This window comes from Tachyglossus aculeatus, chromosome 2 (assembly GCF_015852505.1).
Source record: "Tachyglossus aculeatus isolate mTacAcu1 chromosome 2, mTacAcu1.pri, whole genome shotgun sequence".
In the NCBI taxonomy this organism is placed as follows: domain Eukaryota; kingdom Metazoa; phylum Chordata; class Mammalia; order Monotremata; family Tachyglossidae; genus Tachyglossus; species Tachyglossus aculeatus.
Window position 1 is genome coordinate 101712673 of NC_052067.1, and position 19981 is coordinate 101732653.

General features: G+C 44.9%; 3 non-coding genes across 3 annotated transcripts; 1 reads left to right on the top strand and 2 right to left on the bottom strand.

Annotated features, from left to right (window-relative positions):
* Positions 1-1291: 1291 nt before the first annotated feature.
* Positions 1292-1429, top strand: LOC119924527. The gene has a single exon (XR_005449237.1). It is a non-coding gene; the product is annotated as a small nucleolar RNA SNORA7 (small nucleolar RNA).
* A 5188-nt stretch (positions 1430-6617) lies between these two features.
* LOC119924671 lies at positions 6618-6724 on the bottom strand. The gene has a single exon (XR_005449370.1). It is a non-coding gene; the product is annotated as a U6 spliceosomal RNA (small nuclear RNA).
* A 12058-nt stretch (positions 6725-18782) lies between these two features.
* LOC119924894 lies at positions 18783-18918 on the bottom strand. Its single transcript, XR_005449573.1, has one exon. It is a non-coding gene; the product is annotated as a small nucleolar RNA SNORA7 (small nucleolar RNA).
* Positions 18919-19981: the final 1063 nt, after the last annotated feature.

A 19981-nucleotide genomic window follows, 5' to 3' on the forward strand; every position in this document is an offset into this window, starting at 1 on the left:
AAGGTTTTGCTATAAAAAGGAATTTGACTTTCCTAGCTGGGGAAAACCAATGCATTAATAATCTGGTGGTATTAAGATGAAATCATGTTTGCAATTCTGAGGTATCCAACATTTATTAATTACAAACCACAATTAATGCAGTCTAATTCTCTCTATTTAAGGAAACACGTGCCTGCTAGCCACACTAAAGTGACTACATATATGCTTCATGTCCAAACCACACTATGACTCAAAGCAGGGCCTTGCTACTGAAAAAGAGCATGCTGAGATTCTTGGTGCAAAAACTTGGCTGAGACAGGTTTGAGGTTTCTCAGACAGCTCCTAGATAGGTTTTGAGCATTCTGTGGGGTGGGTTGAGTGAACCAGATGGGAAGGGTGTAGGGTCTATGTTGGCCTAAAGCAGACTCAGTCAGTCAGTTGTATTTATTGAGCCCTTACTGTGTGCAGAGCACTGTACTAAGTGCTTGGGAAAGTACAGTCAAGGGGCTTAGAGTTAACGTCAAAGCCAAATCGTTTGGTGGTCCCATCCTTTATCGGATTCATGAAAGTCCCACACCTTCTGGGAAGATCATCCTGGAAACTAGAATTTCTTCTGGTGAGTTGTGCATTAGCAAGTGCAAAATGTTGGTATGCCCCCTTTAACATGTGCTGGGATCAGAGGGCAAAGAATACTTTATAATAATACTAATACTGATGGTACTTGTTAAATACTATGTGTCAAGCACTGTTCTTAACACTGGGGTAGATTCAAGGTAAGCAGGTTGTCCCGGGGGGCTCACAGCCTTAATCCCCATTTTCCAGATGAGGTAACTGAGGCACAGAGAAGTTAAGTGACTTGCCCAAAGTCACAAAGCTGATAAGTGATGGAGGCGGGATTAGAACCCACATCCCCTGACTCCCAAACCCGTGCTCTTTCCACTAAGCCATGCTGATTCTCTGGGCAAACAGAACAGAAGGACCCCAAGTGAAACTCTGTATCATCTCTTGTTTCGGGCTGTGTTCTTTGCCAAACTTTGTCACCTCCGTATCTAAAAAATCAGCTTGATGTATGTCCTTCTTAAAACTTTTTCAGACAAACTTCACCTGTCAGTCAGTCCCCTCTCCTTGACTTTTTGACTCTCCACTTTCCTACATGACATTCCTCTTAACTTCCAGTCTAATTCATCTCTCCTAATGGTCAATAGCATGTGCCTCTATGGACCTGTAGATGGTTGGAGAGAATACATTTTTAGCCCTTAAATTCAGATGTCCATATAGTGCAATTGAATTTACTTTGTTTCTCATCTTGAATACCCTCTCAGGGTCACACCTAGAGAGTTTCCGGTACTCTACCAGTTTCGACTACAGGAGGGAGAGTCAAACAGAGGCATATCCATTCCATTCATAGCTTGGGCAGTGGCTAGTGAGTGGAAGGCCATCTGCTACAAGTCAAAACTCACCTGTGCTGGGCAGCAGCAGCACGGGAGAGAGTTGAGGGCAGAGACTCATTTACTGCATGGAAGGAGGCAATGGTAAACCAATTCTTTGTTTTCATCAAGAAAACTCTATGGATCTACTACCAGAACGATTGCAGATAGAACAGGAGCATTCTGGGAGGGATGTCTCTGACCCGACAGCATAAAACAACAATATCTTGAATAGAAATCTCACTGTCTATGTCTCCCACTAACTTTTAATTCCCTCAATGGCCCCCAATAAAGGTTGAATGATATTTATCAGGTGAGTAGAAGAAAATGTTTAAGGTGTTGAGTGGTGTTTCTAAACTCAAAGAGGCTGACTGTCCAGGAGGGTAACTAAAACACAGTTCTCCTTAGTGCATGCGTGATCCTTTAGATTGTAAGTGCCTTGAGGGGGGGGGGGGGATCATGGCTTTTGCTTCTAGTGTACTCTCTCTCAAGCTCTTAGTATGGTGTCCTGCACACAGTAGGCACTCATCAAATATCACTGAATGATTGGTTGATTGCCCGATTTGGAGAGAGAATCCAGGATGGTTGGACTGTAGTTCTGACCCAAGATGATCTTACTATCTTATGGAAGATAGGTTATGATCAGAGAGAGGGATTTCAGAGTTGGGGAGGGTGGAAATAGTGCAGCAGTAGGAGATGATGAGGTTGAGGATGTGACCAAGTTGGTGAGTGGGCAAGGTGGGGAGAAGGAAGAGGTTGACAGAGTCAAGGAGAAATTGAAAGCAGGCAGCAGAGGAGTCACCAGGGACATCCGTGTAGATGTTGACATCTCCGAGGATCAGAGTGGGTATGGAAAAGGAGAAAAAGAAGGTGAGAAAGGGGTCAAAATTGTTAAAAAAAGGATAGAGGTAGGGACAGGGGGATGGTAACCTTTCTGGGCCTCAGTTTTTTCATTTATAAAATGAGGATTAAATATTTGTTCTCTCTCATCCCTAAGACTGTGAACCCAGGGACAGGGACAATGTCTGATGTGACTGTAATCATAATAATAATGATGGTACTTGTTAAGCGTTTACTGTGCCAGACACTGTACTAAGCTCTGGGGTGGATACGTGTAAATTGTGTTGGACATAGTCCCTGTTCCATGTGGGGCTCACAGTCTCAATTGCCATTTTACAGATGAGAGAACTGAGGCAAAGAGAAGTAAAGGGACTTGCCCAAGGTCACAAAGCAGACAAGTGATAGAGCTGGAAATAGAACCCATGACCTTCTGACTCTCAGGCCCTTACTCTATCCAATATGTCATGCTTCTTGTTGTGTCTTCCTCAGGGCTTGACACGTATGAAGTGCTTTTTTTTTGACTTTTTGATGGTATTTGTTAAGCACTTACTATGTGTCGAGCACTGTTCTAAGAGCTGGGGTTGATACAGTTAACCATGTGGAACACAGTCCCTTTATCACATGGGCTCACAGACTAAGGAGGAGGGAGAACAGTGTCTTACTGATGAGGAACCTGAAGCACGGAGAAGTAAAATGACTTTCCCAGGGTCACACAGCAGGCTATTGGAAGAACTGGGATTAGAACCAGTTCTAATCTGATTCCCAGACCCAAGCTCTTTCCACTAGGCAATACTGCTTCTCAAAAAATGGGGCTCTAGGGGAAGGGACCTGAGAAAAGTTGATGCCACATCTAGGTATTTCCCATACACTCAGAAGTTGGACATACTTGCTTCGTTTCTTGCCCAGAGGAAATAGACAAAGCTTAACCCTATTCAAATACATACTCATCCTTAATCTATCAATCAGCAGTATTCACTGAGCCCTTAATGCATGCAGAGAAGTGTACTAAGCATTTGTTAGAGTAGCATAATTATTAGTATTACAATAAAATGAGAGACTACAATCCCTTCTTCTAAAGGAAGATATATATTGAAATGAATTACAGCTAGGAAGAAGGAAAAGTGGATATAAAAATGAGTGATTAAGTAATAAAATATGAAATTCAGTAGGTAGAGAAATGCTAGTACATTTGTACACTAATACATTTTGTACTATAACATACATGTACAGTTGGTGCAAAATTGCTAAGGAGTTAGTTGGATATAATCTGGGGAGAGAAGAAATGAATCAGGGAAGGCCTCCAGGATGAGGTTTGATTTCAGAAGAGCTGTGAAGACTGGGAGAGGAATTGCCTGGTGGACATAAAGAGGGAGAGAGTTCCAGGAAGGAGAAAGGTGTGGTGAAGGAGTAAGAAATGGGAGAGGCTGGAGCGGAGCACAGTTAATGGGATTAGCTCAAGAGTGAGGAATACACAATCTGTTATAAGTGTACAAGAAAACTTCCTTATTCATTCATTTATTCATTCAATCATATTTATTGAGCACTTACTGATTGCAGAGCCCTGTACTAAGTGCTTGGGAAGTGTAAGTTAGCAACATATAGAGACAGTCCCTACCCAACAACAGGCTCACAGTCTAGAAGGGGGAGACAGACAACAAAACAAAACATGCGGACAGGTGTCAAGTCATCAGAGCAAATAGAATTAAAGCTAAATGCACATCATTAACAAACTAAATAGAATAGTAAATATATACAAGTAAAATAGAGTAATAAATCTGTACAAAAAATAAATACAGGTGCCGTGGGGAGGGGAAGGAGGTAGGGTGGCGGGGATGGGGAGGAGGAGAGGGAAAAGGGGGCTCAGTCTGGGAAGGCCTCTTGGAGGCTGTGAACTCTCAGAGGGGCTTTGAAGGGAGGAAGAAAGCTAGCTTGGTGGATGTATGGAGGGAGGGTATTCAGAAGAGCGGAGGGTGTGGGCTGGGCTGTAGAAGGGGAGAAGGGAGGTGAGGTAGGAGGGGGCGAGGTGATGGACAGCCTTGAAGCCGAGAGTGAGGAGTTTTTGCTTGATGCCTCAGGTTGCCAGGCAGCCACTGGAGATTTTTGAGGAGGGAAGTAACATGCCCAGAGCGTTTCTGTACAAAGATGATCCGGGCAGCAGAGTGAAGTGTAGACTGAAGTGGGGAGAAACAGGAGGATGGGAGATCAGAGAGGAGGCTGATGCAGTAATCCAGTCAGGATAGGATGAGAGATTGAACAAGCAAAGCAGCGGTTTGGATGGAGAGGAAAGGGTGGATCTTGGCGATGTTGTGGAGGTGAGACCGGTTGGTTTTGGTGACAGATTGAATGTGAGGGGTGAACGAGAGAGTGGAGTCGAGGATGACACCAAGGTTGCGGGCTTGTGAGATGGGAAGGATGCTACCATCCTGCTGTCTACAGTGACGGGAAGGTCAGGGAGAGGGCACGGTTTGGGAGGGAAGATTACTGCATCAGCCTCCTCTCTGATCTCCCATCCTCCTGTCTTTCCCCACTTCAATCCATACTTCACGCTGTTGCCTGGATTGTCTTTGTGCAGAAATGCTCTGGGCATGTTACTCCCCTCCTCAAAAATCTCCAGTGGCTACCAATCAACCTACGCATCAGGCAAAACTCCTCACCCTGGGCTTCAAGGCTCTCCATCACCTCACCCCCTCCTACCTCACCTCCCTTCTCTCCTTCTACAGCCCACCCCACACCCTCCACTCCTCCACCGCTAATCTCCTCACTGTACCTCGTTCTCGCCTGTCCCGCCATCGACCCCCAGCCCACATCATCCCCCTGGCCTGGAATGCCCTCCTTCTGCACATCCACCAAGCTAGCTCTCTTCCTCCCTTCAAAGTCCTACTGAGAGCTCACCTCCTCCAGGAGGCCTTCCCAAACTGAGCCCCCTCTGTCCTCTCCCCCTCCTCCCCCTCCCCACCCCCCCGCCTTACCTCCTTCCCCTCCCCACAGCAACTGTATATATGTATATATGTTTGTACATATTTATTACTCTATTTTATTTGTACATATTTATTCTATTTATTTTATTTTCTTAATACGTTTTGTTGTCTGTCTCCCCCTTCTAGACTGTGAGCCCACTGTTGGGTAGGGACCGTCTCTATATGTTGCCAACTTGTACTTCCCAAGCATTTAGTACAGTGCTCTGCACACAGTAAGCGCTCAATAAATACGATTGAATGAACAAGGAGTTCAGTCGTGGACATATTGAGTTTTAGATGGCAAGAAGACATCCAGATGGAGATGTCCTGAAGGAGAAGACATGAGCCTTAGATATATAGGCAAGGCTTGGAGTGCATGTTCTTACGAAACAGCAATGCAGTCACAGGCTCCCATCAGGCAGGAAGAGAGAGAGAGAGAGAGAGAGAGAGAGAGAGAGAGTGTGTGTGTGTGTGTGTGAGGATTTCCTCCTCTGACTTAGAAGACCTCATCTGGCTTGCTGATTGACTCCCGTTCCCAGATGATGCTGAGAAATATAGAGCAGCAGGATGGCTTAGTGTAAAAGAACATGGGTTCAAGAGTCAGGAAACCTGGGTTTTAATCCCTACTCTGCCACTTGCCTGTTGTGTGACCTTCAGCAGGTCACTTGATTCATTCATTCATTCATTCATTCAATCGTATTGATTGAGTGCTTACTGTTGTCAGAGCACTATACTAAGCGCTTGGGAAGTACAAGTTGGCAACATATAGAGACGGTCCCTACCCAACAACGGGCTCACAGTCTAGAAGGGAGAGACAGACAACAAAACAAAACATGTAGAAAGGTGTCAAAGTCGTCAGAACAAATAGAATTAAATAACAAATAGAACAAATAGAATTAAAGCTATTGATGTCTCTGTGCTTCAGTTTCCTCATCTGTAAAATGAGGATAAGATATCTGGTCTATCTTCTTAGACTCTGAGCCCCATGTGGGGCAAGGTCTATGCTCAATCTTATCTTTTATCTACTCTAGGACTTAATAAGGTACTTGGGACAGTAAATGCTTAACAAGCAGCTGCTTAACAAGAGAAGTGGTATGATCTAGTGGAAAGAGCACAGGTCAAGGAGTCAGAGGACCTGAGTTCTAATAATAATAATAATAATAATAGCATTTGTTAAGTGCTTACTATGTGCAAAGCACTGTTCTAAGCACTGGGGAGGATACAAGGTGATCATGTTGTCCCACGCGGGGCTCACAGTCTTCATCCCCATTTTACAGATGAGGTAACTGAGGCCCAGAGAAGTGAAGTGACTAGCCCAAAGTCCCACAACTGACAAGTGGTGGAGCCGGGATTTGAACCCATGACCTCTGACTCCAAAGCCCGGGCTCTTTCCACTGAGCCACGCTGCTTCTCTAGAAAAAAAAAAAGCTTCATGAATTTGCCTGTCATCCTTGCTCAGGTGCCATGCTAATCTTCTCTGTATCGTTCCAATTTTGGTATGTGTGCTGCCGAGCTAATCATGGATCCAACACTTGTCAGCTGTGTAAACTTGGGCAAGTCACTTAACTTCCCTGTGCCTCAGTTCCTTCATCTGAGAAATGGGATTCAATATCTGTTCTCACTCCTATTTAGACTGTAAGCTCCACATGCGACCTGATTAACTTCTATCTGCACGAGGGCTAAGTACAGTGCTTGATACATAGTAAGTGCTTAACAACTACCACAATTATTGTAATGATCAAATATTATTATTATAGTTATTATTAATGCCATTATTATGCATTATAGGTCTCTAGCTTCTGGGACATAAAGTTCCTAGGAAGTAAGTACCGCAGAATATGTTCACTATTTCCCCCTTCACTCCCTGAACCTCAATTCCCCCTTCAAAACAAGTCTGAATGTTGTCACAATCAGGTTCCACCCAAAATTGATTGCTCCTCATGGAATGATGCCATTTTTGTCTATTTAGGCCACAATACTTGGCTGCAAGGTTTTCCACTAGACTGTAGAAATTGTTAATTCCACTGTTTAGTTGATTGGCCCATTGCTTGCCTTCCATACATGATCATTTCATTCATTCAGTTGCATTTCTTGCACACTTACTGTGTGCAGAGCACTGTACTAAGAGCTTGGAAAGTACAGCTCAGCAATAAAGAGAGGCAATCCTGCCCACACTGGGCTTATGGTGTAGAAGCGGGGAGACGGATGTCAAAACAAGTAACAGGCATCAATATAAATAAATAGAATTATAGATATGTACATATAACGCAAGAGCTGTGGGGTGGGAAGAGGGAGGTAGAGCAAAGAGAGCTAGTCGGGATGATGCGGAGCGGAAGAGGAGCTGAGGAAAAGAGGGCTCAGTCTAGGAAGGCCTCTTGGAGGAGGTGAGCCTTCAGTAGGACTTTGAAGGGGGAAGTGTGATTATTTGGTGAATTTAAGGAGGGAGGCCTTACCTCCTTCCCTTCCCCACAGCACCTGTATATATGTTTGTACGTGTTTATTACTCTATTTTACTTGTACATATCTATTCTATTTTATTTTGTTAATATGCTTTGTTTTGTTCTCTGTCTCCCCCTTCTAGACTGTGAGCCCACTGTTGGGTAGGGACCGTTTCTATATGTTGCCAACTTGTACTTCCCAAGCACTTGGTACAGTGCTCTGCACACAGTAAGTGCTCAATTAATACGATTGATTGATTGATTGAGGGCATTCCAGGCCAGAGGTAGGACGTGGACCAGGGATTGACAGTGGGACAGGCAAGAATGAGGCACAGAGAGAAGGTTAGCACCAGAAGAGCAGAGTGTGCAGACTGGGATGCAGAAGGAGAGAAGGGAGATGAGGTAAGGAAGGGCAAGGTGATGAACAGCTTTAAAGTCAATAGTGATGAGTTTTTGTTTGATAAGGAGATTAATAAGCAACCACTGGAGATTTTTGAGGTGGGGGGTGACATTCCCAGAACATTTCTGTAGAAAGGTAATCTTAGCAGCAGAGTGAAGTATAAACTGAAGTGGGGAGAGACAGGAGGTTGGGAGGTCAGAAAGGAGACTGATGCAGCAATCCAGTCAGGATAGGATAAGAGACTGAACCAGCAAGATAGTGGTTTGAATGGAGAGGAAAGGGAGGATCTCGGCAATGTTGTAAAGGTGAGACTGGCAGGCTTTGGTGATGGATTGGATATGTGGGGTGAATGAGAGAGCAGAGTCAAGGATGACATGAAGGTTGTGGGCTTGTGAGATGGGAAGGATGATAGTGTTGTCCACAGTGATGGGAAAGTCAGGAAGAGGACAGGGTTTGGGAGGGAAGATAAGGAGCTTGGTCTTGGACATGTTGAGTATGAGGTGGTGAGAGGACATCCAAGTAAAGATGTCCTGAAGGCAGGAGGAGATGAGAGACTGGAGGGAGGGAGAGAGAACAGGGGAGGAGATATAGCTGGAGGATTTCGCTCTAGTCCCAAATCCACCACTTGTCAGTTGTGTGACTTTGGGCAATTTACTTAAATGCTCTGTGTCTCATTTACCTCATCTGTAAAATGGGGATTAATACTGTGACCCATATGTGGGACATGGACTCGTGTCCAATCTGATTAGCTTGTCTCTACTCCAGCTATGAGTACAGTGCCTGGCACATAATAAGCACTTATACAAACCATTAAAAAAAAATCCAGCTTGCCACATTTGCTGCAGGAACTTTAGATACTGTACCCTAGGGATAAGGGGGATGCCCCCATCACCTACCATGCCCTCCATTTCCCCCAGTTCCTATGCCCCCTTTGGTTGTATGGGCAGAAAGTGAAGCTGTGAGACAATGCAGTTAGGAAGAGTGGTTGGCGGGGCAGGGAGGGACTGCACTGTGTGCTGTGCCCCCTCCCACTGGAAGACACCTCCTCAGCCTCGCCTCCTCTCCTGATCCATGAGAGCAAGCCTGGGCTGTGACGGCCCTTGGCCCTTCCTCACCTGCCCAACTGATCCCGGTTGTCTGACTGGGGGTCAATGTGCCGTACAGCTCCAACTGTTCTTGGTGGCAATGACTGTGACAGAGTCTGGGGAAGGAGAACCATGGCAGGGATGACCCTGGGAGGGGGTGAAGAAGGAGGAGGAGAAACCATCACCTTAGCACCATGTTGTCCTTTTTATGCTATTTGTTAAGCTCTAACTATGTTCCAGACATTGTACTAAGCGCTGGGATACATGCAAGGTAATTAGGATGGACAGAGTCCCTGTACCACATGGGGCTCATAGACTTGATCCCCATTTTACGGATGAGATAACTGAGGTGTAGAGAAAATAAGTGATTTGCCCAAGGACACCCAGCAGACAAATGAAGGAGTCGGGATTAGAATCCAGGTCCTGCTGATTCCCAGGTTCATGCTTTTTCCAAAGGCCGTGCTGCATCTTGGCGTGTTCTCTATTTCTTCAGGGATGTACAGGTAACTGGAGCTGGACCTGCCCTAGAAACCCCACCCTCTTCTTTCATTATCTCTTTCCTGATCAATCAGTGGTAGGGCATGGCACTGTACTAACAGTTTGGGAGAACACAACAGAATTGGTAGACATGTTCCCTGTCCATAAGGAGTTGTCACCTTCTTTCCCCTGCCTCTTCTTCTCTCTTCCATACCCACCACCACCTGGGCCACTTTTCTCCAACCCCAGATACCAGTGGTCCAGTATGGAAGTGGAGACTCTCCTACTGTAGTAGTAATCGCAGTAGTAGTAGTAGTAGCAGCAGTAATATGTATTATTACAATAATTATAACAATTGTTATAATCGTTACAATTATTATGACAGAGCACTGTTCTAAGCATTGGGAGGAAATTAGGTGGGAATTAGAAATGGTCCCTGTCCCTCAGGGGGCTCATAATTTCAGAGTATAAATGAGGGTACTGGAAAACCAAACACAAAGACAAATGCACAAAATGAAAGCAAAGCCAGCAGAGTGTTGTGGCTAGAGAAGCAGAATTTCATGCTCCTTGTGGCTCAAAATCCATGGCACACCCATAGAAACAACCACTTCCCTTGCTTTACTTCAGGGTTCCACAATATTGAATAACACCGAGCCTACAGGAGGGAGAGCTATTCCAGCTCTCACTACCCAGTCATTGGACTTCTGAAATAAAATCAAAGATGCCTCTGAAACAGAATCAAAATTGGAGTACTTTATCCCACTCTCTTCCTCCATGTATCCCAAACCAAAATGCTCCCTTTAAATGTTCACTCTGCATTTGCTGTACACAGTTTCGGGACAGAATAATCTCTTGAGACTCAATTCCATTCAGAGGTCAGAACTGTCAAGCATCTAGCCTCCCCATTTCTCATGATGGAAGAAAGACGTTCCACACGGAAGACTTTGATTTGTGTTCTGCATTTGTCTCTTGGATACATGGCTAATAATGAACTATGTTCATTGTACCTGAAGGGTCAAAGCAATCTACACAAGGTCAAACTTGTTTTGGAGTTTGGAAGACATAGGAGAGCTGCAGCCTTCCATGGAAGTCTCTTTAGTTTTCCTTTTCTTTCTAAGAGTTGCTATGTTTGTCCACTTAGATTGTGTAATTGTGCTAGAATAATGTGTTTAGACTACTGGAGAGTGCCATAAAATATTTCCCTTGCATTCTGTATCTGTCTGCAAATACAAAATTAATCCCAAATCTAGTGTGCATGAGCAGAAATGGTAGTAGCTCCCTTGGTGACCTCATTCACTCCCACGGCTTCAACTATCATCTCTACGCTGATGACACCCAGATCTACATCTCTGCCCCTGCTCTCTCCCCCTCTCTCCAGGCTCACATCTCCTCCTGCCTTCAGGACATCTCCATCTGGATGTCTGCCCGCCACCTAAAACTCAACATGTCCAAGACTGAACTCCTTGCCTTCCCCCCGAAACCCTGCCCTCTCCCTGACTTTCCCATCTCTGTTGATGGCACTACCATCCTTCCTGTCTCACAAGCCCGCAACCTTGGTGTCATCCTGGACTCCGCTGTCTCGTTCACCCCTCACACCCAAGCCGTCACCAAAACCTGCGGGTCTCAGCTCCGCAACATTGCCAAGATCCGCCCTTTCCTCTCCATCCAAACCGCTACCCTGCTCGTTCAAGCTCTCATCCTATCCCGTCTGGACTACTGTATCAGCCTTCTCTCTGATCTCCCATCCTCATGTCTCTCCCCACTTCAATCCATACTTCATGCTGCTGCCCGGATTGTCTTTGTCCAGAAACGCCCTGGGCATGTTACTCCCCTCCTCAAAAATCTCCAGTGGTTACCAATCAACCAACACATCAGGCAGAAACTCCTCACCCTCAGCTTCAAGGCTCTCCATCACCTCGCCCCCTCCTACCTCACCTCCCTTCTCTCCTACAGCCCAGCCCGCACCCTCCGCTCCTCTGCTACTAATCTCCTCACCATGCCTCATTCTCGCCTGTCCCGCCATCGACCCCCGGCCCACGTCATCCCCCGGGCCTGAAATGTCCTCCCTCTGCCCATCCGCCAAGCTAGCTCTCTTCCTCCCTTCAAGGCCCTACTGAGAGCTCACCTCCTCCAGGAGGCCTTCCCAGACTGAGCCCCTTCCTTCCTCTCCCCCTCATCCCCCCTCCATCCCCCACATCTTACCTCCTTCCCTTCCCCACAGCACCTGTATATATGTATATATGTTTGTACATATTTATTACTCCATTCATTTATTTATTTATTTTACTTGTACATATCTATTCTATTTATTTTATTTTGTTAGTATGTTTGGTTTTGTTCTCTGTCTGCCCCTTTTAGACTGTGAGCTCACTGTTGGGTAGGGACTGTCTCTATATGTTGCCAACTTGTACTTCCCAAGCACTTAGTACAGTGCTCTGCACACAGTAAGCGCTCAATAAATATGATTGATTGCTTGATAGTAGATATTGGTTGGGGAAGTAGTATTAATGGCAGAAATAAAGTAATCACAATAATACCTACTCTATTGCTGTCATTATTATTGTTATCAATTTTTATTAATGATATGTCATGACTTTGTATAGTGTTTGCCTTTTCTCAAAGTGCTTATATTACCTTGACAATACTCCTTATTCTTCTCATTTTATCTAAGAAGAAACTAAGGCTCAGAGACTTTAGGGCTTGATGTTACCTCACATGCTAATTGCAAAGCTGTGGGCAGAAGGCAGGCCTCCTCACTCCCTGATATTGGGTAGGGACTGTCTCTATATGTTGCCGATTTGTACTTTCCAAGCGCTTAGTACAGTGCTCTGCACACAGTAAGCACTCAATACATATGATTGAATGAATGAATATGCTCTTTCCCCTAGACCAAATCATAGGCCTTCTGTTTCTGTTCTCTATTCACTTATCCTAGAATATGGGGCTGCCTTCTTGCAAAACTCCATCTTGAGGAAAATTCATGTGTTTGCTCCCTGTGGCCTCACATGATGAGCTGCATCCAAACAGGCTTGGGTTGTCCAAATCACTTTCTCTAATCCCTCAGCAGTGTCCTCGCAAAAATGTGTAGTGAAATAAACAGTTTTGGCCAAATAATAGTAATAGTGGTATTTGTTAAGCATGTACTATGTGCGAAAATTCATTCATTCATTCAATCGTATTTATTGAGCGTTTATTATGTGATGTTGGTCACCTAAATATTCTTGGATTAAATTTTGGAATCCTGGTGGGTTAATAAAAGGTATATTTCAGATGTGTTCTCCCTTCCACCTATTCTGTGAGCCCCATGTATCTACCCCAGGGCTTCGTACAGCACTTAACCAATGCCATTATTATTATTAGATGAAGCCAATCAGCAGCAGGTGGAGAAAATACCTGGGCAAATATAGGGAGGGTTTCTTCAGTAAGTTTAATGTACAGTAAATGTGCAATGAATCCAATGACTGATTGATTGGTTTTGTGAAGATTAAATGATTTCTCCAACTGGCTCAGGGAGTACCAATCCCTGAAACTGCCTTTCTGGGTGTGGTACACCACAGGTCATTCTTTTTCAGCCTTCATGAAGATGAGATAAAAGCCATTAGAGTGAGCACAGGATTAGAAGTCAGAGAAGCTGGATTCTAGTCCCACCTTTGCCTCTTGCCTTCTTTGTGATCTATGGCAAGTCACTTAGCTGCTCTGAACCTCAATTTTCTCATCTGCAAAATGGGGATTAAATACTTGTCCCCCCGTCTCTCTTTAACTGTGAGCCCCAGGTGGGACAAGGACATTGTCTGATCAGGCTATTGAGTCTATCCCAGTATTTAGCGCAGTGCTGGCATATCATAAGCACTTAACAGATAAAACAATGATCAATTGGTGGCTGGGAGGAATCTGGCTTTTAGGATGTTTTGGGAACAATTTTGTTAAGTGCATATGCTCTCCTCTGGGGTTCTGAGGTCCCACCACTGGGACATTCTGGTTCCCAGATTGGAGCCTGAGGTTGCAGTGGTTTCCCTCCCTTCTCATCCACCACTGGCCGGGAGACACCTTGTCACACTGAGGCAGGCCAGAGCACCTGGAACTGCTGTTACATATGTTACCCTGTAAGCGCCTTGTGGGCAGTGAACATGCCTGCCAACTCTATTTCACTGTGCTCTCCCATGTACTTGGTACAGTGCTCTACATATAGTAAGTGCTCAATAAGTACCTTTGATTGATTGATTGTTAAGATAGAGTTTTGGGGGTAGATTGTAGCCATTTCAACCAAAGGCAAAGCCCAAGGCCCTATTTCCCTCAAGGAATGAGAAATAAAGCCATTTGGATTATTGTTATTGTGTTGTCATGCTATTATTATTGTCTTATTGTTGTTATTGTGAGTGCCATGTTGTTATTCACTAAATTTGCCTGATTTTTTTCTACATTTTCTAGAGTTTTTCTACATTTTCTATATTGCCCCCCACATTTTAAACTATGAGCTGCCCATGGGCCAGGCAGTATTCAATAGCCTGAACCTTTACTCAAGGCTTAGCACAGTGCCCAGCACATGGTAAGCATTTTCCAAATGCTAGCTATAATGATAATAATCAGGAGGAGAGGCAAGAGGAAATGTCCAGCACGGGTCATGGACAGATTTGCCACCAGTAGAAACTTGTTCTCTCCAAGAGGCACTGTGACCCATTACAATGTGAACTGCTACTAAGGGTTTGTATTTCCCAGAATCGGGAAAGTATTTCCTAGTCATTAAGATCGTTAAAACAAGGAAAAAAAAGTATTATGGATTAAAAAGTGGAGTTTAGAATTAGTGTTCTGTGTCCTATTTTCGTTTCCTCTGGATTTGCTTTTAATGTCATCCACCTTTAAAAGCCCAGTAATGCATTTCATGTTTTTTAATGAAAGTTTTGCACTGAGGACTTCCTGGTTTTCCATTCAGCGCAACAGGGATCCTGTTGGTGGTTACCAGGATCACCAGGAGGTCGAAGAAGAAAGCATTAGGGCAAATTGGGCCACTGTTTGGCCTAAGTTAAATCTGCAGCAAAACACCATGCTTTGTTCACTGAACATATCAAGCCGGGCAGGGTACCAGTGCCCTCCCCCAACTCCTTGCCCATGTGTTTACTGGCTTGTGTTTGCAGGAGAAGCACGGTGATTAACTACCAAAAATATCTCATAGACATATCTGCGTGGAGAGAAGTCCCAAACCGTTAAATCTTCCCAAATGCCAAGATAAAGCAGAAAACCTCAGGGGAGGCGTTAGCAGCCTTCTGGCTTTGGTCTGTGTGCCAGCTTCTAAACTCCAGGCATTTTCATGCGGGGGGAACTTTAGCCCCTTGAACCTGAAAGAGAACTTGCCTAAGAGAGTATGGGAAGGGAGTTAAAGCCAACTAATGGAAGATTTTAGACTGTGAGCCCACTGTTGGGTAGGGACTGTCTCTATATGTTGCCAATTTGTACTTCCCAAGCACTTAGTACAGTGCTCTGCACACAGTAAGCGCTCAGTAAATACGATTGATGATGATGATGATGATTAGGGAAGCCACATGGATTAGCGGAGAAAGCATGGGCCTGGGAGTCCGAAGGACCTGGATTCTAATCCCAGTTCCACCACTTGAAAGCTGTGTGACCTTGGGCAGGTTACTTCACTTCTCTGGGCCTCAGTTCCCTATCTGTAAAATGGGGATTAAGATTGTGAGCCCCTATGTGGGACATGGACTGTGTCCAACCTGAGTTCCTTGTGTCTACCCTAGCACTAAGAAGAGCGCCTGGCACATAGTAAGTGCTTAACAAATCCCATTAAAAAAAAAAACAATCACAGCAGCCTCTAGGCAGAATGAAGGGCCCATCTAAGATGGGTGAGTTGTTCTTAAAGAACAGAAAGACTCCATCCTACTATGTGGTGACCGGGAGGGCTCTTATAAATCTCCCCAAGACTCGGGTAGAGCCATGTCAAATCACGGCAGTCAGATGAACCCACTTACCTGCCGCTCATTCCTGGGGCTTGAGTCCAGGACTTTGGCTCCGTCTAGAGAACTAATGATCTTGATTAGCATAATCAGCAGTTTTTAAGCACTGGGGTGTTAAAGAACGGTAATAAAAATGGGGCCTATATCTTAACTGGAAAATGTACTTGATTCAGGGTAGAAATAAATGCCTTTTGCCTGTAATTAGGTCTATTGGACAGGGGGATAGAATTGTTAATAATGATAATAGATTCTTGGTTCCTAGGAGATTGCAAATGGGATATTCTGTTCATTTTAACTGTTTGGGATTTAAAGAAGACTCGGAAGTGCAGAATAGATTTGCATAAAGCATTCTCTCTTGATTTAAAATTCTTTGCCTGAGTACAGAGACATTTTCCAGAGTCCAGTAAAGAGCCAATCTTGGCTCTATTTAACGTTAAAGTGAGTCCGAGGATGTGACTCAGGAGTCTCCTACAAGGGTACAGTTTAAGTCCAACAGTGGACTGATCATTGATATTTATTGAACGCTTACTGGGTACAGAGCACTGTACAAAGGACTTGGTAAAGTACAATAAAACAGAGTTAATAATAATAATAATAATAATAGTATTTATTAAGTGCTTACTATGTGCAAAGCACTGTTCTAAGCACTGGGGAGGTTACAAGGTGATCAGGTTGGCCCACAGGGGGCTCACAGGCTAAATCCCCATTTTACAGATGAGGTAACAGAGAAGTTAAGTGACTTGCCCAAAGTCACAAAGCTGACAATTGGCAGAGTTGGAATTTGAACCCATGACCTCTGATTCCAAAGCCTGGGCTCTTTCCACTGAGCCACACTGATCCTTGCCCCCAAGGAGCTTACAGTCTAGAGGGGAGACAGACATTAAGGCAGATTAGAGAATTAGCATGGCATAGTGGATAGAGCACAGTCCTGGGAGTCAGGAGGTTATGGGTTCTCATACTGACTCCACCATTTGTGTGATTTAGACGAGTCACTTCACTTCTCTGTGCTTCAGTTACTTCTGCTATAAAATGGGGATTGAAACTGTGAGCTTCATGTGTGACAGGGACCGTTTCCAACCCATTTGCTTGTATCCACCTCAGTGCTTAGTAGAGTGCCTGGCACAAAGTAAGAGCTCAATAAATACCATTATTATAATTATTATTAAGGATAGGCAAAATAGTAACATCAGAGATGCTGGGTTGAATTACAGATACTTTGTCCCAAGACCTCAGAGCGAGGTTATCTCAAAGCCCATCCCTAACATGCACAGCACAAGCACAAATTGGGGGCCTCCTCTGTTCCATCCCTCTTCTCAGAATCCACCTCCTAAGCACACGGCACCTGCCAGCCCGGGAAACAGAACCTCTGTATCACTTTGAAACTTCACCGTGAGCCCCAGAGCACATACGTTCATATTCTTATACTCTGCTATTTTCCCTAACTGTAATTTATTTCAATAGTTGTCTTCTCCCATTGTAAGTGGTAAACTTCCTTTGAGAAGAGGTTGTGTCTACCAATTCTTCTGTATCTCACTCTCCCAAGTACTTAGTACAGTGCTCTGCACATAGTAAGCACTCAGTTAATAACATTGGTCAATTGACAGATTGTCAGAAGTCTTGCTGGGCTGCTGGCTAACTGGGCTGGGCCCTGAGCAAATATTGGGTCAGGCAATAGGGGAAACAGGAGGGTGGAGCAAGCAGAAATCAGGAGCAGAAACAGCCTGTTGGGCCCAGAAACTCAGGCTGGGACTCTCCCCATCACTAACATGCAATCAGTCAGTAGTATTTATTGAGCACTTACTATGTGCAGCTCACTGTACTGAGCACTTGGGAGAGTACAATATAGAAGAGTTGGCAGACACATTCCCTGTCCACAACCCTCAGAGCGTCCTCACAACCTACGAGATGTCGGGAAGCTTTGTTCCCTCAGGACCAGGCACAGACTGGAAGCGGGGGTCACTCATTTCACCATGACTTCCCCTAGCCCAACCCTCTGCTCACCACATCCTTGGTCTTCTCTCTCACCATCACCATGCCCAGCATTGTATCCTATCAGTTTCATCTCTCCAACTGGCCCCCACCCCTAACCCATCCTGGGCTCTGAGAACTTGTCTAAATGTGGCCTGTGGCTCCCTGCTCCAATGAGACAAACTCCCTTTCATCCTCTACCTGTTCCTGACCCAATCCTTTTCCTCGTTGTGTCTGAGACTGTCTTATTCCAGACGATACTGTATTTTCTGCTGTTTTCTCCTAAGAGGGCCTCACATTCATTTATTCATTCATTCAATCGTATCTATTGAGTGCTTACTGTGTGAAGAGCATTTTACTAAGTGCTTGGGAAAGTACTGTGCAACAGTGAACAGTGACATTCCCTGCCCACGATGAGCTCACAGACTAGAGTTGGGGAGGCAGACATCAATACCAATAAATAAAATTACAGATATGGACATAAGTGCCTTGGGGCTGAGAGGGGGGAAGAGAAAAGGGAATAAGTCAGGGCAAAGCAAAAGGGAGTGGGAGATGAAGAAAAGTGGGGCCTAGTCTGGGAAGACCTCTTGGAAGAGATATGCCTTCAATAAGGGTTTGAAGCCAGGGATACTAGCTGTCTCTCCACCAACTAATTGGGGCTGGAGGAGTAGACCTGCTCTTCTACCTGCAATGTTGCTTTCTCATCATCCCCCACCTCTATCCCCCACCTTCTCACCTTAGAAAAGCAGTGTGGCTCAGTGGAAAGAGCACGGGCTTTGGAGTCAGAGTTCATGGGTTCAAACCCCGCCTCCGCCAATTGTCAGCTGTGTGACTTTGGGCGAGTCACTTAACTTCTCTGTGCCTCAGTTACCTCATCTGTAAAATGGGGATTAAGACTGTGAGCCCTCCTTGGGACAACCTGATCACCTTGTAACCTCCCCAGCTCTTAGAACAGTGCTTTGCACATAGTAAGTGCTTAATAAATGCTATCATTTTTTTTCTCTTCCTTTGAAGTCCAAATCATATGTATCTTGTCATGTCTCATGCAGTCAAATCATGTCCAACCCATAGAGACTCCATGGACACATCTCTCCCAGAAAATCCCACCACCACCTGCAATTGTTCTGGTAGTGTATTTATAGGGTTTGCTCGGTAAAAATACAGAAGTGTTTTACCACTGCCTTCTTCCTCACAATAAACGTGACCTAGACTTTCTCCCATGCCACTGCTGCTTAGCATAGGTGAGTTTTGACTTGTAGCAGATTGTCTTCCACTCGCTAGCCACTGCACAAGCTAGAAATGGAATGGACGCCTCTGCTTGACTCTCCCTTCCTTAGCCGAGGCTAGTAGGGTACCGGAAACTCTCCAGGTGTGATTCTGAGAGGGACATCTGCCTCTAACACCCACTAAAATTACTAGTTGTTGCCATCTACCACTCCTGGCTGCACCTCTAGTTTTCTGAATGGCTTTGACACCTTTTTCTCTTCCTTTCCTCCTTCTCCTCCCCTAAACAGATCTCCTCAGGGACTTAACAGCCACAGCATTGTTCCAGATGTTACTCCCAGTTACCTGCTTCCTTTCACTCCTCAACTCTGCCACCTCCTGCTCTGCCCCACCTCACTCCCTCGCCAACTTGGACACACACCGGATCTCTTCTTCGGTAGTCACTGAACCATTGCTGATCTCACCACTCTTCATCCACATCCTCCTCACCTGCTTTCTCTCCCAAACCTTCCTACCCTCCCTCAGAGACAGATGATCTCCATAGTCCTTTCACTTACCCCAGACTATCATGCTTCATTATAGTGACCTCAACAACCTCCCGTTGCTTGATGTGCAAATCCATGCCTCAACTCCCTCATCATACTCTCTGCCTGTCCATCTCACCCCACCAAACCCAGCCCTGAATCACATCCACAGTATGATTTAACTGCTCCTGGTTTAATGCCATGGTATGCTATTGGCAGAAATCCAAGCTTCAGGACAATTTTGCCCACTTTAAACTCCTTCTGACTTATTACAACCCTGTCCTCACTTCCATTCAGAAATACTATTTCTCCCAACTATGACTCTTTTGCCCATTGTCCCCAGATCATTAACTCCCTCCTGAAATCTTTAGTGTTTCCATCTCTTCCGTCTCTCACCCATGGAGATCTAGCCAGTGACTTTGTTGACCAAACTGAAACCATCAGATATTAGCTCCCCAATATCAATCAATCAAAATCATATTTATTAAGCAGTTACTGTATGCAGAGCAATACTAATAATAATTGTAGCATTTTGTTAAGAGCTTACTATTTGCCAAGCACTATTCTAAGCGCTGAGGTAGATACAACGTAATCAGGTTAGACACAGTTCCTTTCCCACATGGTGCTCACAGTCTTAATCCCCATTTTATAGATGAAGTAACTGAGGCACAGAGAAGTGAAGGACTTTCCCAAGGTCACACA